The sequence below is a fragment of the Chelonia mydas genome, chromosome 10, assembly GCF_015237465.2.
Source record: "Chelonia mydas isolate rCheMyd1 chromosome 10, rCheMyd1.pri.v2, whole genome shotgun sequence".
Classification (NCBI taxonomy): domain Eukaryota; kingdom Metazoa; phylum Chordata; order Testudines; family Cheloniidae; genus Chelonia; species Chelonia mydas.
This window is the reverse complement of record NC_051250.2, coordinates 76998265-77024052: the sequence shown is the minus strand read 5'-3', so window position 1 is coordinate 77024052 and position 25788 is coordinate 76998265. Positions and strand designations below refer to the sequence as shown.

The following is a 25788-nucleotide window of genomic DNA, read 5'->3' as shown; positions in this document are numbered from 1 at the left end:
CCCAGAATGCAGCAGGCCGGGCCTCCCTCCTCCTTTCTACCTCGCTAGCCATCCTCAGAACGACACCCTCCCCTTCTAATCCTCCCTCGAGCCCGTTCGAAAAGTCACAGCACTTTATTTCAAAGTGAAGCCTGCCCTCCTCTGATCTCTGAAAAAGCCCTGTTGACTCGTCGCAGGGGAGGAGCGTGACCATTCCACCAGACCGCCCGCCTTGAGGGCCAGGCCTTCCACATTCTCACACTCCCTCCGTTTGCCATTTGTTCTCCATTTCTGCTCCGTCTGGCTTTTGCTTCGACATATGCCTTATTGGGACAGGAAAACAGAAAGTTCTAATGGGTTCTGATCTGCATCCAGCCCCCACACCCAGCTCTCCACAGCCGCCCTTCCCATCTGGCATTGTCTCCATGGACAACACAAATGGCATGCACCATCACTTGTCGTTACGTGGAGCCCTAGCTGCATTACTCTGCAACTGGAACATCAGAATAGGCATTGGTGTGGCTCCCCCTCCCTCCCCGGAATTCAGTTCTGATCTTGGAGGAGGGATCTGGGTTAGAGCACACAATGGGCTTGATCCTAAATCTGAGATACGCGGCATCTTAACAAGCACACAGCATCCACCCTGAACAGGGAAAGGAATTTCATAGCTAAAACCCTGGCGTCAAATTCGCAGCCCCGCCAGGATCTCTTTGCACAAGTGAAGTGGCACAAAGAGACCTTACACCTACCTTAAAGGGGCAGCTGAGAATTCACCCAGCAGGGAGGAATGGTAAGAGATACAGTCAGGTCCCCTGTGATGAGGCATGATTTCAGAGGGATTCTTTAGGAAGCAGAGCTACAGCCCACTGTGCTCTGATTATCCTCACCAGTGTAAGGGTCCCTAGGGAGGCATTACAATGTGGCACAGGTTAGAGTAGCCCCTAGGCTGCTCTAACTTGAGCCATAGGCTGGTTCAGCTCCAAGATTAGGAGAGGCAGTTGGTTCTGAGCCACCTCCACCTTTAGCCACATTAAGCACAAGCCTAAAGCCAATTGTCCAATAAATTTAATTTAGCTAGATTTTCACCAAATGTAGACATCTAATTGCATGCACAACTCAGGTGTATTGGAAACTGTTAAAATGACAAGCTGTCCTGGTCCTGTTTGGAGGCTAGGGGTTCTGTATCTTCAGCAGTCCGGCTCAACAAAGAACTAGCATAAAGCGAGGGGGGGAGAGGAGTTGTGCCTCTCTGCCCTAGGGAGCAGCCTGCTTTGTCTCTCTCTGTGTTTTTGGTTATTATGTGTTAGGGCTGTGGATTGCAAGAAAAAAAGTCATGTTATATTGCAACCTTCCAGTAAGAGATTTGATGTTTTTAATCTAGGTTCTCTCTGTGTGTATGCCATGAACATAACTGTGCGCACAAGTGAACAATCTGCATCATCTGAATGTGCAATCACAGCCCCTGGGTGTGAAAGCTAGACATGCAACTGTGGGTCTAAAGTTGGCACAACATTTGGCTACAAAAGCCTGACAAACTAGTCTGCAGGACAAGATTGCAAAGCAAGGGCAATTTGTGGACCGATGTGCCGCAGCCATAGGCTTGTGGGGGCAAGACACCCATTTCTAAAAGGTTAATAGGAGGTTTAAAGCTCCAAGCGCCCATGCCACAGCTTATAAACATCCAGCTATGGTAGCAAATCACCCCACGGTTTCACAAAACTGTATTATCAGCCTATAAACGGACCTCTTTAGCCTTTTACCACCTGAGCTATTATTACAAACACCATGGGACCAAAATCAGACCGAAAATGCAGCCTACACGTATTACTACTACAACCAGTTTCCGCAGAAGAGCGAGGCCTTTCATTCCAATGCTCCATGCAGGATTTACAACCAGAAGGCAGCAAACAGCAAATCCATCCACAGATCACAAGGGTCATGATAGGATCTATAACACCCATTGTCTTTTGGAGCAATCTCTGACCAGGGCTAGACATTTCGGATTTGTCACAAATGCATTTACCGCAACGCGCCAGTTCGCTCCCAGTGGCGGCTGGTGTGTAGGAAGCACAAAGCCTCCCGTGGATTGTTCTCTGGTTTATTTTTTCCAGAGTGTGTAGCATGTGAAGGGCAGTTGTAAACTGAGCAACAGCTCACGTATTAAGAGCTATCAGCGGCTATTTTTTAAAAAAAAAAAACTATGTCGTTAATCTCACTCTCTCTCTCTGCCGTCCATCATACATGCTGAAAAGTTTGAAAATACCATTTGTTTTGCGACCTGCTTTATCCTTCCCAGTTTGCAAATAATGGGCCAGCCACCCCTGTTCTATTCCGCAGCCGAGAGAGAAACACAGACACTGGTAAAACAAACAAACAACTCGCCAACGTGTGCTCAAACCACTGCCAACCCTGCAGACCCGTATTGTGTCATTGTTCCCTTGTGCTTCCCCCATCCAGAGCCTCCTGTCTTACATTTAGTTTGAAACCTGTTTGGGGCAGGGGCTGTCTTTTTGTTGTGTTTGTACAGCGCCTAGCACAACAGGGTCCTGGCTCATGACTACAGCTCTTTGGCACTGCCACCATACAAAATAAATAACAACGGTGAAATGAGACCAGAGAGCACAGAATGAGTTGACCAGTGGCTAAGCTGCTTTTTTCTTTCCACTCTCCAACCCATTCGTGGTCTTTCCCCAGTTGCTCCAGTCACACGCAGCTTTCATGGCAGGGCTTGATTAAAAGGAGATGGTGCTGGTTGTTCCCATGTGTACAGTAGTAATGCCCAAGGACTTCAGCTCCCGGTCTGGGACTGCATTATGTGTAGGGCCCTACCAAATTCACAGTCCGTTTTGGTCAATTTCACGGTCATCGGATTTTTAAAATCGTAAATTTTATGATTTCAGCTATTTAAATCTGAAATTTCACGGTGTTGTAATTGTCGGGGTCCTGACCCAAAAAGGAGTTGTGGGGGGGTTGCAAGGTTATTGCAGGGGGGGTCGCGGTACTGCTACTCTTACTTCTGTGCTGTTGCTGGCAGGCTGCTGCCTTCAGAGCTGAGCACCTGGCCAACAGCCGCCGCTCTCCAGCCACCCAGCTCTGAAGGCAACGCAGAAGTAATGGTGGCAATACCATGACCCCCCAGGCAACTCCCTTTTGGGTCAGGACCCCCAATTTGAGAAACGCTGGTCTCCCCCGTGAAATCTATATAGTATAGGGTAAAAGCACATAACACAAGATTTCACAGGCGGGAGACCAGATTTCACAGTCCGTGACACATTTTTCATGGCCGTGAATATGGTAGGCTCCTAATTACGTGAGGTGCTGTGGAAACATCTATTTAAAATGGGAGTCCCTGCCCCAAATGGTGGACAATCTAGCTTACAACCAGGAGACAAAACAAACCGGAGGAGGTGGAGGTTTAGGAGTAAAGCAAGCGTACACACCCCCCAGCATTAACCTGGGCTCTCCATTCTGCACACATATGTAAGAATACACACCAGAATAGAGAGAGCTGGGGATTTCTGCGGCATTATGCTGATTTACACCAGCGGTGGATCTGGCCCTTGGAGCCTAACCTAAAATTAAAGATAAGGAAAAGGGGGAAAGAAAGATGCCGAGACAAAAAAAGATGTATAAGATAACTGGAGGTGACCCAAGGAAAGGTGTCTCGTCAGGGATCACCAGTGAAAGAAAGTTACATGGGTGTGTAAATTCTTGCATGATCAGGGCTTTATTTTGCCCGAAGGATGAGGTTAAAGTTCCCTCGCACCATTTCTACCTTCCACTTTCCCCAGAGTTCCACCACAAGATGGGACAATTGGGCTCACTCTCTCTTGGTACTGCAACCCCCCCCCCCCCACGTGGTGGCTTTTTGCTTACTTCTTGCCTTGCACCTGCTTTACTGGCCACGTCAACAGGAAGGGGCTCAGCCTTGGGAATAGCGTGTGTGTCTGTCAGGCTGCTCTGGAGAAGCAGCATTTCACTAAAGCACCCATTGATTTTATCAGAGCAGTACCCTGGCCCTGGAGAATTTAGTAAGAGAGCACATATTTACAAAACCTAAAGACATTCCCCACCAGCCTATAACAACTGAGGGAATATTTTGAGCACAGGGAAGTGTTCCTTTAAATAAAGGGATACTCTCAATGTTAAAATAGACCAACAATTATATTAGACATTAAATATTGGGGTGAAATCTATTTTTACAAGATGACCCGCACATAAGATGGGCGTGGGACATTGAGATAGATGACGAAAAACGCTGCTTGCCTAGTATCCTTCAAAGAGATTAAAAGAATTTAAGTCACTGAGCAGCTTTAAACCTGGCTTTTTCATTGTATGAAAACAGTGACATACAATTGATCTGACCTCATCAGTGACCTATCTGCCATCTAGGGTTTGATTGGTACAGATATATGGCTGTAAATTGAGGGTCTGTTAAAAGCAGGCCATTCTGAAACAATAAAACTCTGTAGGAGGCAAAGACTGAAATAAGTTAGGGTAGCTTCATAATTTACTATCGACAGATGGACAAGCAGGCTGCCCATCATCTCTGAGCTGGTCCCAGGAAGTTGGCCTCAAGTATCAGCAAGGAATGACCTTATTTTAAGGCATTACCGAGCCTATAAAGTCTACCTCATGGGGAGGAAACCATTTGTTTTTCTGCACTCTCTTTTCCACCTTCAACCAGTTTAGAACACAAACTCTTTTAAATAAATTATTGGCTGCTGTAGAGCACTACAGATGGATGTGAGGTAGCCACATGCTATAGCACATGTGAAAACAAACCCACGGTCTCTGCCCTCAGATAGGTGCAGTCTCAGAGGAAGGGTGTTCCAGGAGCCTGGAAGAGCTGGATTGAATTCCCTGCTCTGTGCCTCAGGGCAAGTCACATAGATGCTCTGTGCCTCAGTTTCACTATCTGTACAATGGGGATAACAGCACCGCCCTGCCTCCTAGGGATGTTGTGAGGATAAATACCTTAAAGATTAGGAGGTGCTTATATACTACAGTAATAGGGGCCATTCTCTCGTCTCTCCCGGGGGTTGCACGTAAGAACACCTATGGTAGATACAGAGAGAGAAGACGCACCAGACAATGGTTTAGGCCAAAAAGGATTTTTTGAAAAATAATTCATGTAATGCAAATTAACAATTGCATACAACTGATTTTTCTTGCATACCCGTCCCTTCTGTTTTATATATTCATTCCATACATAATTCTATGTTAACGTTACCTCTTTAGCATTCAAGAGTCAGGAAATACCAAATTGATTACTGCCTGCGTGGCCTTAACTCACCCCCCTTATGCAGATAGATTTTTTAAAATAAATAAGAAAGGTGTATTTTCCCCAGCTCTCCTGGAAGGAAATTTCTGGAACAGTTTTACTCAAACTTTAAAAATGAAATAAAATTAATCAAGCCTCCGAAAACTCAGCCCCCAAGGTGAAAGTTTCAGAAAGTAACAAAACAGAGGGTTGGGGTGGAAAGTGGTGGGAAATCTGAACTTCAGCACTTTCTGTTGCTCCTGCCAGAATTCCACGGATAGGCCATGACGCACGAAAGCTCCCCAATGTATTCAGGATGGACACTTAAACACATGCTCAAATACTTTCCTGAATTGGGGCTTTCGGGCTCGAACACCCTGGCCTTGATTCAGCAAAATGCTTAAGTACATGCTTAGCTTTAAGAACGTAAGTCATCCCGTTGACTTCATTGGAACTATTCACATGAGTAAAGGGCAGCACGAGCTGTAATGGATCAGGACCACAGTGTTCTGCACCTTGCAGGATTAAGCCCTTAGTTAGTGGGAAGACAGGTGAGAAATATAATATATTTATTCAGTTTGGACACAATCATGTTCCTAAAACGGGAGTTTTGTCTTTGACATCAATGGGAGTTGGATTGTATCCTTTATCGTAAGTTTCTCCATTAACCACTGGAGGCAAATGTACTGAAAAGGCAAACAAAAAAGCATGACCCTGAGCCACATACTGATATACTATCCCAAAAGCTCTGGCTATGGACATAGAAGGCCTGATCTTCAAAATTAGGTGTGTGTACAACTGTGCACTCATTTGCATGTGTAAAGCTGGATGATTGGATGCACAGATGAATGGTTCTTCATCTGAGTGGTAACTTGCACACACAATCACGAGATGTGCATGTGCAATCATGGACAATGAGCATGCAAGTTAGACATGGAATTGCAGGTGCATTTTTGGCACCCAAAAGGCATATACCCAATATTTTGGGGGAGGAGAAAAAAAAAATCGAACTTCACAGCCAAGTTTTCACCTCAGCTATGCTCACACCACCCAGCCAAAGTTACCATGGTTGTACTGGTGTAAATGAGGGAAGAATGTGACCCCTGGGGTGTAAAATCTGGCAATATTTGAAAAGAAAACTGCCCCTCCACTCCTATGGCAAGGGCTCCTTCCACCAGGATAGCAAAAGCTATTATAAGCCAGTAACATCACTAACTGAATCTTCATAAATTACTTTGCTGTATAAACAATATGGTAACCCAACACCTTCCATCTTCAAAAGCACATTACAAGCTTTGATTCATTAAGTCCCCAGCTTTCCAGAAAGACATGGCAGTATTCGGGTTATGCTTCAACCATGGCTGCTTTATTAAACATTAGCAATGATACTGATTTTAAAACCATTAGCAATGACACTGATACAGAACGTCTGATTCTGGCCACCCAGCGACACTCCTCCAAGTCTAGAATCGCAAGACAATCTGAACAAACAAATCTAAGTTATGTGTGCAATATATCTTGAGTGAGTAAAATACTGCCATGTTTCCTGCTCCATTTACCCAATTTTAACTACACCTGACCTATTCTTATCCTAATGGGAAACGGCTGCTCCTCTCATCGCTGCGTTCGCCGAACATGTATTTCTGGTAAAGGCCAAGCCTAAATCACTTCCCCTGCTCTTAAGTGCTGAGCACCAGCTGTCTTGTGACATTGAACTGGAACAGCCCTTTTCCTAGACCTCCAACCGGGCTTCCCCATATCTGTACTCTCCCCCACCCACTATCTCCTGTGTTTCTGCACTGCGTTCCAAGCTTTCATATACTGCTTCACTTTAAGAACTCTAAATCACCCCTGGCTAATACCTACCCCAAAGGTTGGGCAAATCTTCATTCCAAGCACCAAGTTAACAACTAAGGGCCTGATCTTGTCCGGTTCTCAGCAATCCACAGTTTCTATTGACTTCAGCCGGAGTAAGCGTGCTGAGCACCTTGCAGGATCATTGCAAAAGTACTCCTTCAGCTCCAGTTCCAGAACCGATCCTGTAAGCCATGACTCAGGCAAGCTGTCCTTAATGCAAGTTGCATTCAGCAAGGCTACTCAATTCATACTGAAGTCAATGGGAAGACTCCCAATGACAATGGAATTTGGAGGCGACCCTGAGTAAGTAACTATTCACACGAGAAAGGATGTGCAGGACGGGGCCCCACAATGGCATGAACTGGACTTAGAGCAGACTCTTTTTTGGAGGTAACAAAATCCTGATTAGGAATAGGGGAGAGATGCATCTTCTAAGACTGGTCAATTCAATTAAGCCAACTCCATAAAGATCAAATGGAAACCGGATAAAAATACTTGCTGATCCCTGACCTTTCCAGGACACGTGCTTAAAACTGTCAGCTTCCTCAGAAAATGTGTTTGTTTTACAAACAAACAATGACAGTATCTTTTGAAATAGCCCAGAGAAGCCAGTCAGGTATTATTAACTGCTATTAAGTATTACTTGGGACTTGGTGGTGAAGAAACATATGCCATTGGCTGAGTCTATGCGAGATAATTTTACAAGTTCACTTTGATATGCAGAAACTGATGTCTTGAAGCAAGTATATAGGCAAAAGAATTTTCTGCTGGAATTAGCATTTGGCATAAGATAATTGCAGCAATTGTCTCTCCCTTATTGGTGGTGAATTGCCGTAACTGTCCATCATTTAGTTGCGTAAATCTTGCACGAATAAAGGCACAATTTGCGTGTGTGCAGAAAAAAAACATTACAGAAACGAAAAGTAAACAAGCTATATTTTCCTGCGCAAGATGCGTTTTCATTCTTATGTCAAAATTAAACAATAAGATTCTGTGTGATTTGTTTGTTCCCAGCCTAGAAATCAAAACTTCAGCAACCTTTAATTTTAAAATAATCAAAAATACTGGAAGAATGAGAAATCTTCCATGGTTTGTTACAGAAGTTACATTGTGTGCTATAGTGGTGAGAACACTGGACTGGGGACTGAACACTGGACTGGGCATTTATTCTTGGCTATTCCACTGATAATCTTTATGAACTTGGCCAATTTAGCAAGTCTGATCCAGGTCCTGCTGGCCGTCAATGAAAAGACTCTCATTGACTTCCAGCTTCCATTGGAGTCAATGAAAGTCTATCTATTGACTTTAACAGGAGCTGGATAGGACACTTAGGAACTGGTGTTTCAGTTTTCCCACTCACAAAATACCACATGGATGTCATGAGGCTACATAAATTAAAATGAATAAGTTTCAGAGTAACAGCCGTGTTAGTCTGTATTTGCAAAAAGAAAAGGAGTACTTGTGGCAGCTTAGAGACTAACCAATTTATCTGAGCATAAGCTTTCATGAGCTACAGCTTATGCTCAAATAAATTGGTTAGTCTCTAAGGTGCCACAAGTACTCCTTTTCTTTTTGTAAAATGAATAAGAAGCTCTTTGAGGTGTCAGATGATTAAAAAAAAATAAAAAAGTCTACCCCTAAACTCCCCCCAAACTGTTAACATTTCTTATTACCGCTGAAAAGTGCTACTGAAGTAGAACGTGTCCATTGCAACCAGCAATATCCTGGATGGAAGATTTGGGTTCGGCATTTCTATTTATTGCTGTGTTGTAGCTTTACAATACCAACGGCAGTAGAGGGAGGCAGATACTGTGAGAAATTCTCCATAAATACGCATTCCATTTTTCAACGAATTTGATTTGAGCATATCCTCATTCCTTGTGTGTTTGGTTACAGCAAATATTCCAGTGAATGGAGTTTTTTGGCAGAAATGTTCACTGAAACAATGAAGTAAGGCCCTGATTCAGCAAGGTACGGAAACGTGGATAGAATTTTAAGCATGTGAGGATGCTTAGCACCCTATCCACTAAACCAGGCTGCCAAATTTAGGAAGTTTGATATTAACATGATACCTACATTACAGGTAAGGCTGGTCAAAAATTCTCCAGTAAACCTTTTTTGACAGAAAATTGGGCTTTTGACTGAACAAACATTTTCATGGGAGGTGACTGCTTACTTCGAAAGTTTTTGATTTTTTACTGAAAGTCCATTTTTTCCTTACAGCAGAAAAATCAAAAAGATTTTTAGTTTTGGACAAGTAGTCAAAATTTTCTGTGGTAAAAAAAAAACAAAAACCATCATATGACTAGCTCTAAATCTAGGCCCTGATCCTGCAATCTGATCCGCATGGGTGGACTCTTATCTCCGCATGAGTTCCCAGAGGAGCTCTGCCTGGATGCAGAGTTCTATTCTGGCAGGGTCAGGTCTTAGTACATACATGTGATCTTGTTTTCGTTTGGAAATTTTCTCATAAAGTGACATGAACGACATTTCCTTCCAGCTGTACTGCGACATATTGGAGAGGCATACAACATAACTCAATTCCTCATATGGTGGTCAAACCCCTGAGGCATATAATTTTAATAAAGCATGGCTTCCTAGAACACATCCACCTCCTGTGCAATTCAGATGGAACATAGCTTCTTGACAACCCTCGTTAGCTATAACGTTAGGTTACTAATTAGTTAAACTAGCAACTGGAGGACTGGCTGTTCAACCAAGCTGTAATCAGGCTCCGTCTCTAGGAACAAGAGTCTTGTTGTAGATTTTGGCATAGTTCTAAATTGATCCCAAACCAAATTCCTGAACAATTATCATCATTCAGGATCAGAATCCAGCCATTTCCCCGCCATGGCCTCTCCTACCTAAAACATCTCCTCTTGATCTACTTTCCAAGTTGCCATGGAGGTCTACAGCAACAAGCCGGTATCATAATAGCTACCCTTTTCACTTCTAGCCCAAAGGTACTATGGGATATTGTACTTGTTTATTCAGCACAGATTAAAAGGAGATATTTGTACACCAGCTACAGTCAGATTCATCACTGGGGAATTCCATACTTTCAATTAAGATTCTAGTATCACAGAGCTATTAATCACTCTATAACCTCATCAAAACAAGTCCTAAGGGTAGATATTTCTGAGTAAAAAAACTGTCAGCATTTCAAGGGTGGGAAGCGACTGGCAAAGGGTGCATCTCTCCGTTTCACCTCAGTGCATTATTCCTATGTGTACATTGCAATGAAGTAGTATAGTCCATGCAATCCTGTCACTGGAAACGGTCATCAGCAGGATCACTAGAAAAGGGTGCATTTGTAAACCTCTTGTTTAACTGCTTAATACCTGGTCACAGGAGCAGCCCAGAAGAACTTCTTTCACCCCAGTGGGCCTGCACCGATAAGCCCCTCCTGCAAGTGCCCTCAGCTTCCAAAGTAGTCCCGGTGAGCTGAGGTTGCTCTGCACTGCATAGGAGGAGCTCAGCCCTTCGCAGAACCGGACTATTACTGCCTTCAGTACTTCGGCTGCTAGGTTTAGTGTAAGAACTGAGGCACAATGTCTCAGCTGACTCCAGTGGAAGGCACAAGTGAACCAGTTACAACTCCATGAAGCTGGGGCTGACTCTATGCCGCTCTAGATTACAGTAGTCCAGGGGCTACTCTAATTTCTGCTGTCTAACTGGGGCCCCTAAGGGGCTAGCTGCCAGCTAGAAATAGCCAGAGTGTCATCCACTCTCCAGCCCCTTGACATGCTTCATATGCCATGGGAGCCAACTGTGATAGCTGTACATCCACTGGGGATTTCTTCATGCTCGAGGGGAGTCCCAAGCTGGAAGATCCACCCAGTTTCCAGCCTCCTGCACCACCGGAGCAGGCTGGAGAATCTGACTCCTGGACTAGAGCCTCTGATCTCAAGAGAAAGAGAGCTTTCACTGTCCTGCTAAGTAACCTGCAGAGGCAGAGGAAAGAGGATGCATTGTCAGCATCAATGTAATCTCCAGTCACAATTCGCATACAGTTACACAAAGGGGTAGGCAGCAATGGGAACTACCTTTCCACCCAGACACAGAGCCGGTTCTGGGCCCCAGGTGACAGCATCGGCGTCCACTATGCGAGGGGAAAGAGGAGGAGTGTAATTATTGCCTAGGCAGTTGCTTACTTCACTGCTGCTTTGACTTCCATGAGCAGGGTCATTACAATCCCATTACCGCTGACAACAAACACTGAATCCATCAACCCAACAGGCGTGTGTGCGTGTGAGAGAGAGAAGGGGAGATACAAATAGTATCACAGGCTGCAGTCATAATCAAAAGTCTGCTAGCAGTGCTTCTCCTTGCTACTCAAACCAAACTCCTAGTACAGAAATATGTCAGCTATTGCTACAGTAAGGGCTCCTCAAGCTGTGACTTCCCACCCTGTAACTACTACACCCTTTCACCCCAATCCATGGTCTCATCCAGCTTCAGGTAAGCAGAGGGAGACTAAGGGCTGGTATCCTCAGGCTGGCTCCACGATCAGCTTATTGCTACAACAGACTCATCACAACTGTATTATTCTCTCTACGTCCATACTTCCACAGGAGATCATTAGAAAACAGTAGCACCAAGAAATGAGAGTGGATCATTGCTTTATCAAAGTGAAAGCTTTATACCACCTGCAGGAAAGCATCACTTTAATTTAAAAATGAGATTCTAAATTTCTGTATATTATATATGAAGAGAATGGGATTTAGTTTTAAAAGTATGAATACGTAGCCCCTTAGTACCCTACCCAATACCTCATTAGATCCTCTCTCTGTCTCAGACTCTCTGTACTTTCGTGGACAAGTAGCCACAATTGTCTAATGATCTGACTAGCCAGACCTCATTTTTATCTATAGTTTCTTTAAATCAAGTAGATATATTGCACTGGTTAAAAATGTCCATGTGCAACAACTACACCAGCACCCCTAAATACTAACCGATGTGAGCCATATACTCACTTGATAAATAAACATGAGTTTAAGATATGATGGAAACTTCTGGTTGATTTTTTCCCCCCAAAGGATTTTGAAGTTCTTTCTGGAAAAATTTTTTTTGTTTTTCCATGAAATTTTTTTTTTTTTAGAAATTTTTTTGAAATTTCAGTATTTTCTCCATCTCATCTTTTTTTGCCCTTTTTCCAACCAAGTACAATCATCATGTGCATTTTCCCTACACTGACTTTGTTTGTTTCCATATTTCTTTTGGCTACCTTGTAACTTTTCAGAACTTCTCCAACTTTCGAAAAGTCACAGGGGGGCAAAGTTACAGTCTCATTTTTCCATCTGCTGCTCTCAAAGTTTCCTCGGCTTTAGTAAAGTTGCAAGAGGTGACAAATGTCAAACAAAACAAATAAAACCCAGACCATTCATTGCACTGCATTTAGTGCCAAAAGTAAATAAAAGGAGGCAAAGTGACAAAATAATTTTTAAAATGTCAAAAGTTTTCAATTTTGAGGGAAAAAAACCCAAAAAAACCCAAACAACCAGGAAAATGATGGAACACCAAAAATGCTCATGAAACTCTCCAGCTTAGAAAAGAGATAATTTGTTAGAATATGGTTTTGAATTCAAAATTTCCACTAGTTCTAAATGCCAAGTAACCTAGCAGGAAGGCGCTAACGGAAAAGAAGTCCATTCTAGCGTTTAGAAAAACTACAACTTATTTTGCACACAAAACAAGTGTTTTTCCTCCCTGCATGACTCTTTCCTTCCATTTTCTCTTCTTTTTATGCCTTGTCTCATTCTCTCCATTCTCTAGTAAGTTTTGTATGTATTTCTCCAATGCTGAAATCATTGTCGTTCTCTAACTGGAAGGTAAATGAATCCTGAATCCTTGAATCTCCCATGCATCTGGGAAAAGGAACTAGCCAATCTAAGGGAAAAAGTTACCCACTCCAATCCCTTCCTCTTAAAAAGCAGAGAAAGGGGTTGGGGGAAGCACAAACGGAAAAGGGAAGCACAACTGCCATTGTTTTATAGGATCATAGTAATTAAATATCCTATAGGGTAGGAATATACTTAAGACAACCAAGTCAATCCCCATACAAGGCCTAGTTCTAGTCTTCCTGCCTGCCCCCCTTCCCTAAGAGAGGATATGTCCAATATTAAATTGATGTGATAGCTGATCTTACCAAAAGGCAAAGAAGTCGTTTTGAATCAGGTGTTCACCTAGTCTTGTGAGCAAAGCTGATCTGCTGACCTACCGCTGGATTTCTGCAGTAAATAGCATTCTCGGGTTTTAACAGGTAAGTGATATCTTTTAGGAAGAGAGCGAGAGAGAGGTTGAAAACATTGGATCAGTCAAAAGCAAAGCTATTAGTCAAAATGTTAAATTGATACAATGGCACTAAGATTGTGTGCATAATAAGCATCCCAGCTGAATAAATCTCATTAATCTATTATTTTGGAAGGGTCGCTGCTGGAGTCACATGCATCAGAACATTTAAACTGCTGTAATTAGAGTTTCATTGGATTTTCTCAAAAAGAAAAGGAGGACTTGTGGCACCTTAGAGACTAACAAATTTATTTGAGCATAAGCTTTCGTGAGCTAAGTGAGCAGTAGCTCATGAAAGCTTATGCTCAAATAAATTGGTTAGTCTCTAAGGTGCCACAAGTACCCCTTTTCTTTTTGCAGATACAGACTAACACGGCTGCTACTCTGAAACCTGTCATTGGATTTTCTATCACACCCACAGAAGAATGTTACTGACCAAATGTCAAATTATGCTCTGTTGCGCCAGTGTAAATCCAGAGTAACACTACTTAAATCAGTGGAGTTACTCTGGATTTACACCAATGGACTGAAAGCAGAATTTAGCCTTGTCAAATATAAAGGGAAGGGTAAACACCTTTAAATCCCTCCTGGCCAGAGGAAAAACCCTTTCACCTGTAAAGGGTTAAGAAGCTAAGATAACCTCGCTGGCACCTGACCAAAATGACCAATGAGGAGACAAGATACTTTCAAAGCTGGAGGGGGGGAATAAAGGGTTCTCTTTGTCTGTGTGTTGCTTTTGCCGGGACCAGAGCAGGAATGCACTCCTGTAAAGAGTTAATAAGCAATCTAGTTAGATATGCATTAGATTCTGTTTTGTTTAAATGGCTGATAAAATAAGTTGTGCTGAATGGAATGTATATTCCTGTTTGTGTGTCTTTTTGTAACTTAAGGTTTTGCCTAGAGGGATTCTCTATGTTTTGAATCTGATTACCCTGTAAGGTATTTACCATCCTGATTTTACAGAGGTGATTCTTTTACTTTTTCTTTTTCTTTAATTAAAATTCTTCTTTTAAGAACCTGCTTGTTTTTTCATGGTTCTTAAGATCCAAGGGTTTGGGTCTGTGTTCACCTATGCAAATTGGTGAGGATTTTTATCAAGCCTTCCCCAGGAAAGGGGGTGTAGGGCTTGGGGGGATTTTGGGGGGGAAAAACGTTTCCAAGTGGGCTCTTTCCCTGTTATTTTTGTTAGATGCTTGGTGGTGGCAGCAATAAGGTCCAGGGGCAAAAGGTAAAATAGTTTGTACCTTGGGGAAGTTTTAGGGTCTGCATTTAGCACGATGGGAAATTTTAAAATATTTTTTAAAATGTATTTTGACGAAAGAACAGTGGAGAAGATGCAAAGGAAGGAACTCTTTTCCGTTCATACACATCAGCTTGATGAAATCAAGCCTATAAAAGAATTTCATTAATGGCAAATACACCACTGTTCTTTCGTCAAAATACATTTTAAAAAATATTTTAAAATTTCCCATCGTGCTAAATGCAGACCCTAACAAATTGTGTATTGGAATAATAATTATTCACAGCTTTAAAGTTATTGACTTGGGAAATCTAATTGGATTTGCATGTAGATCTGGACTTCGACATATTTTATGCCCAAGGATTCCACTTGTCCACTATTCATTATGCTTAAAGATATCATCGTAAAGGTACCAGAGTAACTTTTATACTATACAGAGGTTAATGCAGTGACAGTAGTATAGTGCACGAACACATTAAGACCATTTCCTACAAAGAATTCTACAACTGGTTAAATGCCATCCACCAGAGGGAACAGATAAATTAAGTGGTAAGGTGATGAGCACACTGGTGCAACACATCGTTTGCCGCATTGTGGTTGCAAAGTGACAACAGAAAGTCTGGCAAGCTGGGTGAGGTAATATCTTTTATTGGGCCAACTTCTGCTGGTGAGAGAGACAAGCTTTCAAGCTTACACAGAGCTTTTCTTCAGACGACGAGCTCTGTGTAAACTCAAAAAGCGTGTCTCTCTCCCCAACAGATGTTGGTCCAATAAAAGATATTACCTCACCCAGCTTGTCTCTATAATATCCTGGGACCAATATGGCTACAACACCACTGCATATAATAGAAAGTCTATTACTCTACAGATATACTCCCTCAGGACCCATCAAACGATGGATGAGTAGGTCAGCTTCCTATACTTTGCTTTCTCTCACAAATCCACAGCAGTTACCAATGCTATAGATGTTGAGTGGTTGTCTTGTCTTTACTTTTTATATCCCGTGTATTTATAGAATAACTACCTCCCTTCCTGACAGCACTATTTTTACCATTTAAGCAAAACTTAATTAAAATTTTAATCCAAAGATGAATTACACTCTTAACCTCCTGGAGAGAAGAGCCCTATTCCTTCACTGCACACCGTATTGTTGATAATCACTTTTTTCACACTATGCTTTATTAATATACCTATGGTACGTGCTCTGCCCCAAAAACTTACGATGCAAGATGGTTTTATAGGGCCAGATTCTGGCTCACACTATGTCAATGGGACTGTCCATGGATTAAAGCGAGGATGTCACACTCTGATGTATGTTAGGTCATCAGTTCATAAATCAGAACAAAAAAGCCAGTCTGCCTGAAAAGGGCACATCTCTTAAAGCCCACCAGATTTAAAGAGGCTGTGTTACCTTCCTGATCACTAGAAATAACTGTGAAGGTTATTACTTGTGGATGGTGTCCCTAGCCTCTGTTTGCCAGAAGCCGGGAGAGGGCGACAGGGGATGGATCACTTGATGATTACCCGTTCTGTTCATTCCTTCTGGGGCACCTGGCATTGGCCACTGTCGAAAGACAGGATACTGGGCTAGATGGACCTTCGGTCTGACCCAGTATGGCCGTTCTTATGTTCTCATCAGCACATTTCTATAATTGAACTGAAAGGATCCATTAAGCTATTTATTTTACTATTCGTATTGCAGTAGTTCCTGGAGGCATGTAGTGAGGTGGAGTGGCCTCCCACTGACCCGGAGGGGGAGGAGCTGCTCGCAGAGCCCTGGTGGGTGGAGCCAGGCCATGCTCACCCCTCCCACCGGAAGTCAGGGGGCAGGGCAGGAAGTATAAAAGGCAGGTCTGGGGGGTTCAGTTGTGGGGCAGAAGGAGCCAGATGCCCCCTCCCTGCTCCCAAGCTGGGAAACTGCTGCAGGCCTCCCGCGGCACTGAGGACTGGCCGACGCTGCCGGAGCCACCTGCTGACCAAGCCATGGAGGAGTCGCCGGGACTGCCGCTGGCCTTCTACCCGGACAACTCAGAGGACGCCCTGCGGACCCAGGTACACCCCCAGGGGGAGATAGGAAATAGCCCTGGGGAACCAGGCAACGGTCCAGTGAAGAGCTGGCCTGCGACGAGGTCGGCGTGTTGCAGGCAGATCCTCGCTGACCCGGTGGCAGACCCCTGTGCCCCTGTTAGGGCCCTGGGCTGGGACACGGTGGAGTTGGGCGGGCCCGCGTCCCCCCTGGAACCTCCCACCCATGGGGTGTCAGTACTCCCCCTCCGTAGACCCAGAGGCCTGCCTACGCCGACAGTCCGCCGAGTGAGGACACGAGGAGGTTCTTCTCGTGCCTGAGCTCCCCCAGGCTGCGTTTGGGGTGCTCTACCCCGGCCTGAGCCCAGAGGACTTGTTGCCCCACCCTGACTAAGGGCCTCGGCCCTGAGCGTAGGCCTGAGACTCAGACTCTGCACCGCCCCGCCCAAGTGTTCGGCGTATTAACTCTTTGTTTGCCACTCTATCCGGAGTACCGGTCCAAGCCACAGACTCTTCGCTGCCCTGACTGTGGGCTAGAGACCCTGAGTGACTATCGCTCTGCCCGGACTGGTGACCAGAGATACAGGCCGAGTGTGACTCGGCTCATTCCCTAAGTGGGAACGACGCCCCGGGACGTAGTGAGGCGGAGTGGTCTCCTACTGACCCAGAGGGGGAGGATCCACTGCTAACCCACTACAAGGCCCCACTTGAGATGGGGGTCCCATAGGTCCAGTTCCTGAGACTGTCCCTGCCCCAAAGAGTTTAGAGTCTAAATAGACAAGACAAAGGGTGGGAGGGGAAACTGAGGCACAGCTGGTCAGACAGCATGTCAGTGGCAGAACTGGGGAGAGAAATCCAAGTTTCCTGACTCCCAGTCCAGGGCTCTATTCACCTGATGCCGCCACTTCTCTTTAACTTACTACTAACACGTTCCAAAAAAAAAGTTTCCTTTCTAGGCCCTCCTGCCAGTTGCCCACACCAAACTTGCGGGAAGATGGCAAAGAAATTTGGCTTTGCTGGCAGATGGGAGCATTGTTTCCTCTCTGTCATTCTCCTGTTCTCTTTTGAGTCTGATTCTCCTCTCACTTTCACTGGTGTAAGCCAGCAGTAGGAGTTACAAAAAATGGTGCAAGACCAGAATTAGGCCCATGGAGTTCTAACTTGCCTCAAATGAAAGCCTCTCTCTCGATCCCTAATTTTTCTGGCCATATCCCCCCTCAAAGTTCTATTGACACAATAGCTGCTAGTCCTTTAGCCTTGCCTCAGCTCTTGACTGACCCATTAAGCCCATGAAAAGACCCTTTCTGCAAACTCAACTCCAGGCACCGCCACTCGGACACATGGAGTGGTGCGTTGAGCTAGGACATCTGGGAAACCCAACTCACCAAGTTCCTCAGGGTCTCTCCCCTTCAGTGGGTAGTGACCCAGTTTCTCCTCATCCCCCATTATTAAGGATGCGTGCTCACAAGGCCAACATTCAGCAGAAATGGAGAGTTCTTGGCACCGGGCAGGATTGGATCCCCAGCAGGCAAAGATTGTCACAATCCCCTTGCTTCAGAGATTGGGCCCAGGTTTGCAAACTTCCAAGGTCAGTAAGAAGCCCCCAACTTACTCGCTATAGCCTCCTTCAACTCCTCGCTCTTCGTGAGGGCTAGGGGAAAAGCGCTTTTGGAACAGAGCGTTACACTTGGCAACTGGCAGAGCCACAGGTATATTCATTGGCCTTTGCTTATTTTTGTTTTATAAGGCACACTGGCACATAAACATGAATAGGATGGGATGAGGCAAGAGCTAGATCCCCTACTGCTTTTCTCTGGGTTTATGCCTGTGTGACCCTGCTGTGTTACATCAGCATAAAGCTGCCCTGATGCAGTGAAGGAGGCCCAGAATTTAACCGAACGTGTGTGTTTCTGTTCGATCAAGGCAGAAATGAGGCTTATTTTACTCACAATTCCTTGCAAGCACAAGTCCGAGGATGGCACTATGTTTCCACCCTCTCTTGCTCTAAATAAAATGTAATCCTTTGCACTTCCATGGCACCTTCCGTCAGAGGATGCCCAGGCACTTTACAAAGGTTAATAAGTTAAGCCTGGCATCATGGCTGTGAGACAAGATGGTATCACTGACCCCTATTATACAGATGGAGAAACTGAGGCCCAGAGAGAGATGAAGTGACTTGTCCAGAGATCCTCAAGAAGCCTGGGTGCAGAACCCAGACATGGAGACAACCAGTCTTGGGCTTTAGCCATAAGACTGTTGTGCCACGTTGCCAAAAATCAAACACTGAAAAAGTTTCTCATGATTTGCTACCAGGTTTCTAGGGAGGAGGAGGGAGATCAGAGCTGTTAGCCTTTTCAAGGTTAAAGCAAAACTTAGTTAAGACCATTCATCCCGGTTCTTGCTCACTCTTTCATTCTGAACAAAGACGACGCAGGAAAAGCACTCTCACCGCAGGCAGTATCTAGCAGAGGAAATAAACAGCAATACATTATGAGACAGAGAGCTCTTGCATCTTGTACCCATTAACTAATTCCTACGGCAGGACATGGGCACCAATTCATCAAATGTAATCAATACCTTCCCATACGCAGCGGGTTGAGGAGAGTGTGTGTTGACATTCCGATGACCTTGGGAGAACAAGGCCAGCTCCCTCAGAGCTCAGGCCAAAGAATCTAGTGACAGAGGATGTGGAAGAAGCTAATGTACTCAATGCTTTTTTTGCCTCTGCCTTCACGAACAAGGTCAGCTCCCAGACTACTGCACTGGGCAGCACAGCATGGGGAGGAGGTGACCAGCCCTCTGTGGAGAAAGAAGTGGTTCGGGACTATTTAGAAAAGCTGGACGAGCACAAGTCCATGGGGCTGGATACTCTGCATCCGAGAGTGCTAAAGGAGTTGGCAGATGTGATTGCAGAGCCATTGGCCATTATCTTTGAAAACTCATGGCGATCGGGAGAAGTCCCGGATGACTGGAAAAAGGCTAATGTAGTGCCCATCTTTAAAAAAGGGAAGGAGGAGGATCCTGGGAACTACAGGCCAGTCAGCCTGACCTCAGTCCCTGGAAAAATCTTGGAGCAGGTCCTCAAGGAATCAATTCTGAAGCACTTAGAGGAGAGGAAAGTGATCAGGAACAGTCAGCATGGATTCACCAAGGGCAAATCATGCCTGACTAATCTAATTGCCTTCTATGAAGAGATAACTGGCTCTGTGGATGAGGGGAAAGCAGTAGACGTGTTGTTCCTTGACTTTAGCAAAGCTTTTGACACTGTCTCCCATAGTATTCTTGCCAGCAAGTTAAAGAAGTATGGGCTGGATGAATGCACTATAAGGTGGATAGAAAGTTGGCTAGATTGTCAGGCTCAACGGGTAGTGATCAATGGCTCCATGTCTAGTTGGCAGCCAGTATCAAGTGGAGTGCCCCAAGGGTCGGTGCTGGGGCTGGTTTTCTTCAATATCTTCATAAATGATCTGCAGGATGGTGTGGATTGCACCCTCAGCAAGTTTGCAGATTACACTAAACTGGGAGGAGAGGTAGATATGCTGGAGGGTAGGGATAGGATACAGAGGGACCTAGACAAATTAGAGGATTGGGCCAAAAGAAATCTGAGGTTCAACAAGGACAAGTGCAGAGTCCTGCACTTAGGACGGAAGAATCCCATGCACCGCTACAGACTAGGGACCGAATGGCTAGGCAGCAGTTCTTCAGAAAAGGACCTAGGGGTTACAGTGGACGAGAAAGTGGATATGAGTCAGTGTGCCCTTGTTGCCAAGAAGGCCAATGGCATTTTGGGATGTATAAGTAGGGGCATTGCCAGCAGATCGAGGTACTTGATCGTTCCCCTCTATTCGACATTGGTGAGGCCTCATCTGGAGTACTGTGTCCAGTTTTGGGCCCCACACTACAAGAAGGATGTGGAAAAATTGGATAGCATCCAGCGGAGGGCAACAAAAATGATTAGGGGACTGGAATACATGACTTATGAGGGGAGGCTGAGGGAACTGGGATTGTTTAGTCTGCGGAAGAGAAGAATGAGGGGGGATTTGATATCTGCTTTCAACTACCTGAAAGGGGGTTCCAAAGAGGATGGATCGAGACTGTTCTCAGTGGTAGCAGGTGACAGAACAAGGAGTAATGGTCTCAAGTTGCAGTGGGGGAGGTTTAGGTTGGATATTAAGAAAATCTCTTTCACTAGGAGGGTGGTGAAGCACTGGAATGCGTTACCTAGGAAGGTGGTGGAATCTCCTTCCTTAGAAGTTTTTAAGGTCAGGCTTGACAAAGCCCTGGCTGGGATGATTTAGCTGGGGATTGATCCTGCTTTGAGCAGGGGGTTGGACTAGATGACCTCCTGAGGTCCCTTCCAACCCTGATATTCTATGAATCTGGACCGAAACAGCTCTATAAGCTCACATGTTGCTCCACACCGCAATCAGGTCGCAGCTTGTCGTGGCATACCCTAACTAGACCAAAGCTACCTGGAGTAACAATAGCAGTGTAGCCGAGCAGCCTGGGTAGCAAAGCTTGTGTACGTACCCTGGGTCCTGTAGCTGGGACGCTAGCCCATGCCGCTACCCCCACGGCTGCAGCTACACCGGTATTGTTACTCGGGTACGTCTACACGAGCTGCAAGCCCATCTCCTGATTGCAGTGTAGACGTACCAATGTGGCTTGGCCCAGGCAGCATGTGGCAGAGGCAAGGGATTAGACCTGATGTCTCCCAAGTGCGAGGTTAGCCCCATAATCACTGACCATCCTTTAGGCACTGCCACAGTGCAAACAGTAAGTAATAGCGGCAGCCAATGCCCGTGCTACCCACGTTCTGTGGATCAAGTACTTCAGTCTTCAGAGCCAGCCACATCCCTGGCCCCTATTTATAAAAATGCCAGCATGTAAATGAAATGCCCCCTATCTGTACGGCCGCAATTCAACAAGGCAAAGAAGCCACGGCAGTAAGTAGTATCAATGGATTATTATGCACACTGCGCACTTTTTTGCCAGAGGGGTATCCTTACGAACCCCCCCCCCCGCCCCCCCAAATGAATAAATGCGAAGAGCAGCAAAAATGCAGGCTTACTCATTGGCATGATGGTGGACTTCGTCTTTCACAGCAGTTCGGCTACCCCAAAATTAGAATTAGTAAGAGATGCAGAGATACAGTAAAGCTGCTTTGATGTTTGTCTGCGTGATTGAGGGTTAAAATCATCGCTGTTCAGCCTTATCAGCATGCCAAAGGTAATTAGATAACAGGCTACCATAAACTGTCATTTCCTATGAACATATTTTAAAGTGGTCTTTAGTTGACCTTTACTGTATGCAGTGGCTTCATTTGCTCTATGCTGCTCCAATGGATTTATTTTGAAAATTAGACACATGTCTGTGGTCTAGGATGCCAGATAGGAGAAATAGCCTAGATTCTGCAGGGGAACAAAACATACATGGTGATGAGAAAACAGTCCTGACAAGCTGTTTTATAGACTCTTTAGAAAGCATATTTTTACCTGTATGGGCCAAATTCAGATTTTGTGTAAGCAGCTGCAAGTCCACTGACTTTACATGCAAGACTAAATCTGCTGTTTGAAGCAGTGGAAATTTACTTATCATAGAGTCATTAACAAGAGAGGTAGCCAGGGGAATAGAAAAAGATGGAAAATTTTAGGACTAATTACATTTTCAGCTGAACATGCCAAGGTATAAAGTCTGATGCATCAGGGCACCAGGCAATCACCCAAGGGTCAGGAAGGAAATCTTCCCCCACCCATCAGAGGCAGGATTACACAACTGGCCAGGTGCATTATGGTCTCAATCCAGAGATGGTACACAGCCAAGTGAGGGCCAAGTGTCCTGATCTGATACAGCAGGCCCTAAGGTCTTATATCTTCACCTAGACAAAGGAGGTTTTTAATATAAATCAAAGCAGAAACACATTCTTTTCAAATACACTATTCGATCTGGCTTTGCAGAAGAGCAAGAGATTCCATGCCATCGGTAGCTGCTGGCTGGGGCAGCACTTCCTGCCTTACAAACCTCCAGAGTGGAACAAAGAGAAAAGATGGAGAAGGAAAAGGACTTGAATAAAGTGGTAGCAGTGCCAGATTTGCCTTTCCTACATTCAGAAGACACCTGTCATCCCAGAGCAGTGCCCAAAGGGCTTCTAAAATTGCCATGCTGCTCAGCAGTTTTTCTTCACCTTTTGAGCCTCTGAGCATAATGGAATTGAAAAAAAAAAAAACCCCACACAGACATAATGATGACAGCTGCTATCAAAATAATTCTAAAGCTCTGGGAAGATTCCATGCAAATTACATGTAGATCGATGGCTACGTTCCATTGCTAGGACATATGAATATGGTGGTTATGCTTCTAAACACACCCAGTGAGTCATTTCCTACTGTATATAGCAGTAGTTTTCAACCTGTGAACTGTGACCCCTGGGGGTCCGCAGACTAGGTCTAAGGGGTCCACAAAAGGTTGTTGTTACCATAGCACAATGGTTTTCAACCTGTGGTCCATGGTGGACCACTGGGGGTCCGCAACCCCTGGGGGTCCGGAGGCTATGTCTAAGATTTCCAAAGGGGTCTGCACCTCCATTTGAAATTTGTTAGGGGTCCTCAAATGAAAAAAGGTTGAAAACCACTGGTCTAAAGCTCTGGAGTTATCTTTCTTTGTCCATTCCTATATATGTTGAGTTAGGAAAGTGGTGTCAGTTGTCTACTGGAGTGTCTCATAAAAATAATGGAGCTAGCCTATTATTAATATTTTCCACAAGGATTTTAAATAAGAATTCCTCTGTTACGGTTGTCATTTCTGGAATTTAAGGAAGGGTCTGATGTCATTAAATAATGGTTTGAGGCTTCAGTAACTCAGGCAGAGATTAGAGGTCTATTACAAGAGTGGGTGGGTGAGGTTCTGTGGCCTGCAAGGTGCAGGAAGTCAGACTAGATGATCATGATGGTCCCTTCTGGCCTTGAAGTCTATGGTCATCTCGGTTTGGACTGAAATATAAAACCAAGGTCCTGACCACTCGTATCAAGGAAACACCATGTCTGGGTTACATTTTGCTTAAATTGATCATGTTTTTCAAAAATTCCCATTTCTGTTAGCACCCCCTTCAAATGGCGTGTATGGAATTTTAAAGGTTTGCACAACTTTTCATTTCTTATTAATTTCCTCTGGTGGTATTTTTAAGGGTCTTTTCAGCAAGGGAGAGTGGCCGCTTACAGCAGCACCCGCACCAAAGGTGGTTGGGCCCATCCTCTTTCCCTGCTCTGTGTTTATTCCTGCCTCGAGGTCTGCTTGAGCCTAATCTGAAAGCTGGATCCAAGGCCAAGAGGGTGAGTTGTTTTCAGGTGCAACCGGAGCCAGACATCTGTAGCAGGGTGACTACCTTTTCAAAATGCAAAAACAGGACACATAGAGGAGCCCCGCCCCTCCCCGGGTCCCTCCTCGTGCTCCTCCTCTTCCCCCTGAGGCCCCGCCAGAAGCTGAAGCATGGCAGTGGTAAGAGCTGCCCAGGGAGCCCGGGCTGCTGAGGTGACCATACTTGAGTAGTGGACAAAACAATCCCCATACATACCACAGATTGTAAAGCACTTTGAGATCTTTCTGGAGGCAAGGTGCTATATAAATGCAAGATCATTTTCAGGAGACCCTATCTTTCTCATTTGTCATGAACTCCCAAAGTTCAATAGACTTATCTCCCCATAATCTTATTCTGCTATTAGAGGTAGATTTATGCGAATTTTAGAATTCAGGAGAAAGTCAGACCCTGTTGGTCAAGGCATCTTGCAATTGAGGAATTTATAAAGTAACTGAATTTCATTTTAAAATCTCATCAGATTCACTGGTTAATACTCCCATATCGAATCTAATCAAATTTTTTAAAAATACTTTCCAATTCCCCTCACACGTGATCTCACTTGGCAGCCAATAGATGAGTTTTTCCTGTTATTTTCATCATTTCTTCAATGACATGAAGACCCTAGTTTTTAAGAACAAGCAAGATTCTTAAAGCATATTGTTTATATTTATTATACCAGAATCAGGGAGATCCCAGGGCCAGACAATGTTTCTTTGTGTTTTTAAATCTTCAAAAACTAAAAAGCACAAATCCCTGATCTGGAAGACAACAACAAATGGGTGTTGCGACTATCATCCATTAACAGTGTCCAAGTCAACTTCCATATATATTGTTGGCTTTTCTATCTACCTGGCCCCCATCACCATACTCCCTGAGCGCCTCGCAATCTTTATGCATTTGTCCTCACACCACTGCTATGAGGTAAGGTGGTGCTATCATCCATATTTCACAGATGCGGGGACTGAGGCCCAGCGAGGCTAAGGCCCAGATCCACAAATCACGCACCTAAGTCCCCATTTTGGCTCCACAAAACTCCCACCAAACCCCAGAGGTGCCTAAACTCACTCAGGACCTAAGTTTTCAGGGTAAAAAGTTCCCTGCGTGCCTAAGTTCCCACCTCTGGGCATGCACACTGCTGCTCAGTCGTCAGGCCTGGATGCCTATCTCCCACCTTAGCCCCAGCGTGATCTGGGAGAAGACAGGCTCCCTAACTTGTTTGTCTCCCTAACTTGCATGCAGGACCCAATCCAGAAGGCGGCCTTCGAGCGCACTTGCTGCATCAGGTCCCATTTAAAATCTGGCTAGAGGATGAGGTGGTGGTAGTGCTGCCCTTACAACTTGTAGCTCAGTGGTTAGAGCATCCGTGTGAGAGACCCAGGTTCAATTCCCCCCTCTAGTAGATGGGGAGAAAGGATTTGAACAGGGGTCTCCAACCTCTCAGGAACATGCACTATCCAATGAGCTCTGGGATATTCTGGAGTGGGCTCCCTCCGTCTCTCTGGTTGAAGCTGTTCCTTGGTGGATAAGTGATGGAAGAGTCACTGGAGGGGGGGGACTGGACCTTGGTGGGTGCGTGAACGAGAATCCTCACTGGCTCTCTCTCTCATTACTGATCCACAGAGGAACAGCTTCACAGGAGAGACAGAGGGAGTCCCCACATCTTGCTCTCCCATAGCTCAGTGCTTAGCACACTCCCTGGAGAGGCAGGAGACCTCTGTGCAAATCCTTTCTCCCCACAGGCAGAGAAGGGAACTGACCCTGGGCCTCCCAGGTGAGTGC

General features: G+C 45.0%; 1 long non-coding RNA gene across 2 annotated transcripts in view; it reads right to left on the bottom strand.

The window, feature by feature from the left end:
• LOC122462072 overlaps nt 1-25788 on the bottom strand; it is a 37173-nt gene that overhangs the window by 3526 nt on the left and 7859 nt on the right. The window contains exon 2 of one of the 2 annotated variants that reach the window (XR_006284415.1): nt 13248-13372. The exons of the other annotated variant lie outside the window; for it this stretch is intronic. This is a non-coding gene — a long non-coding RNA (uncharacterized LOC122462072). The remainder of the gene's footprint in view (nt 1-13247; nt 13373-25788) is intronic. 2 annotated transcript variants of the gene reach the window in all.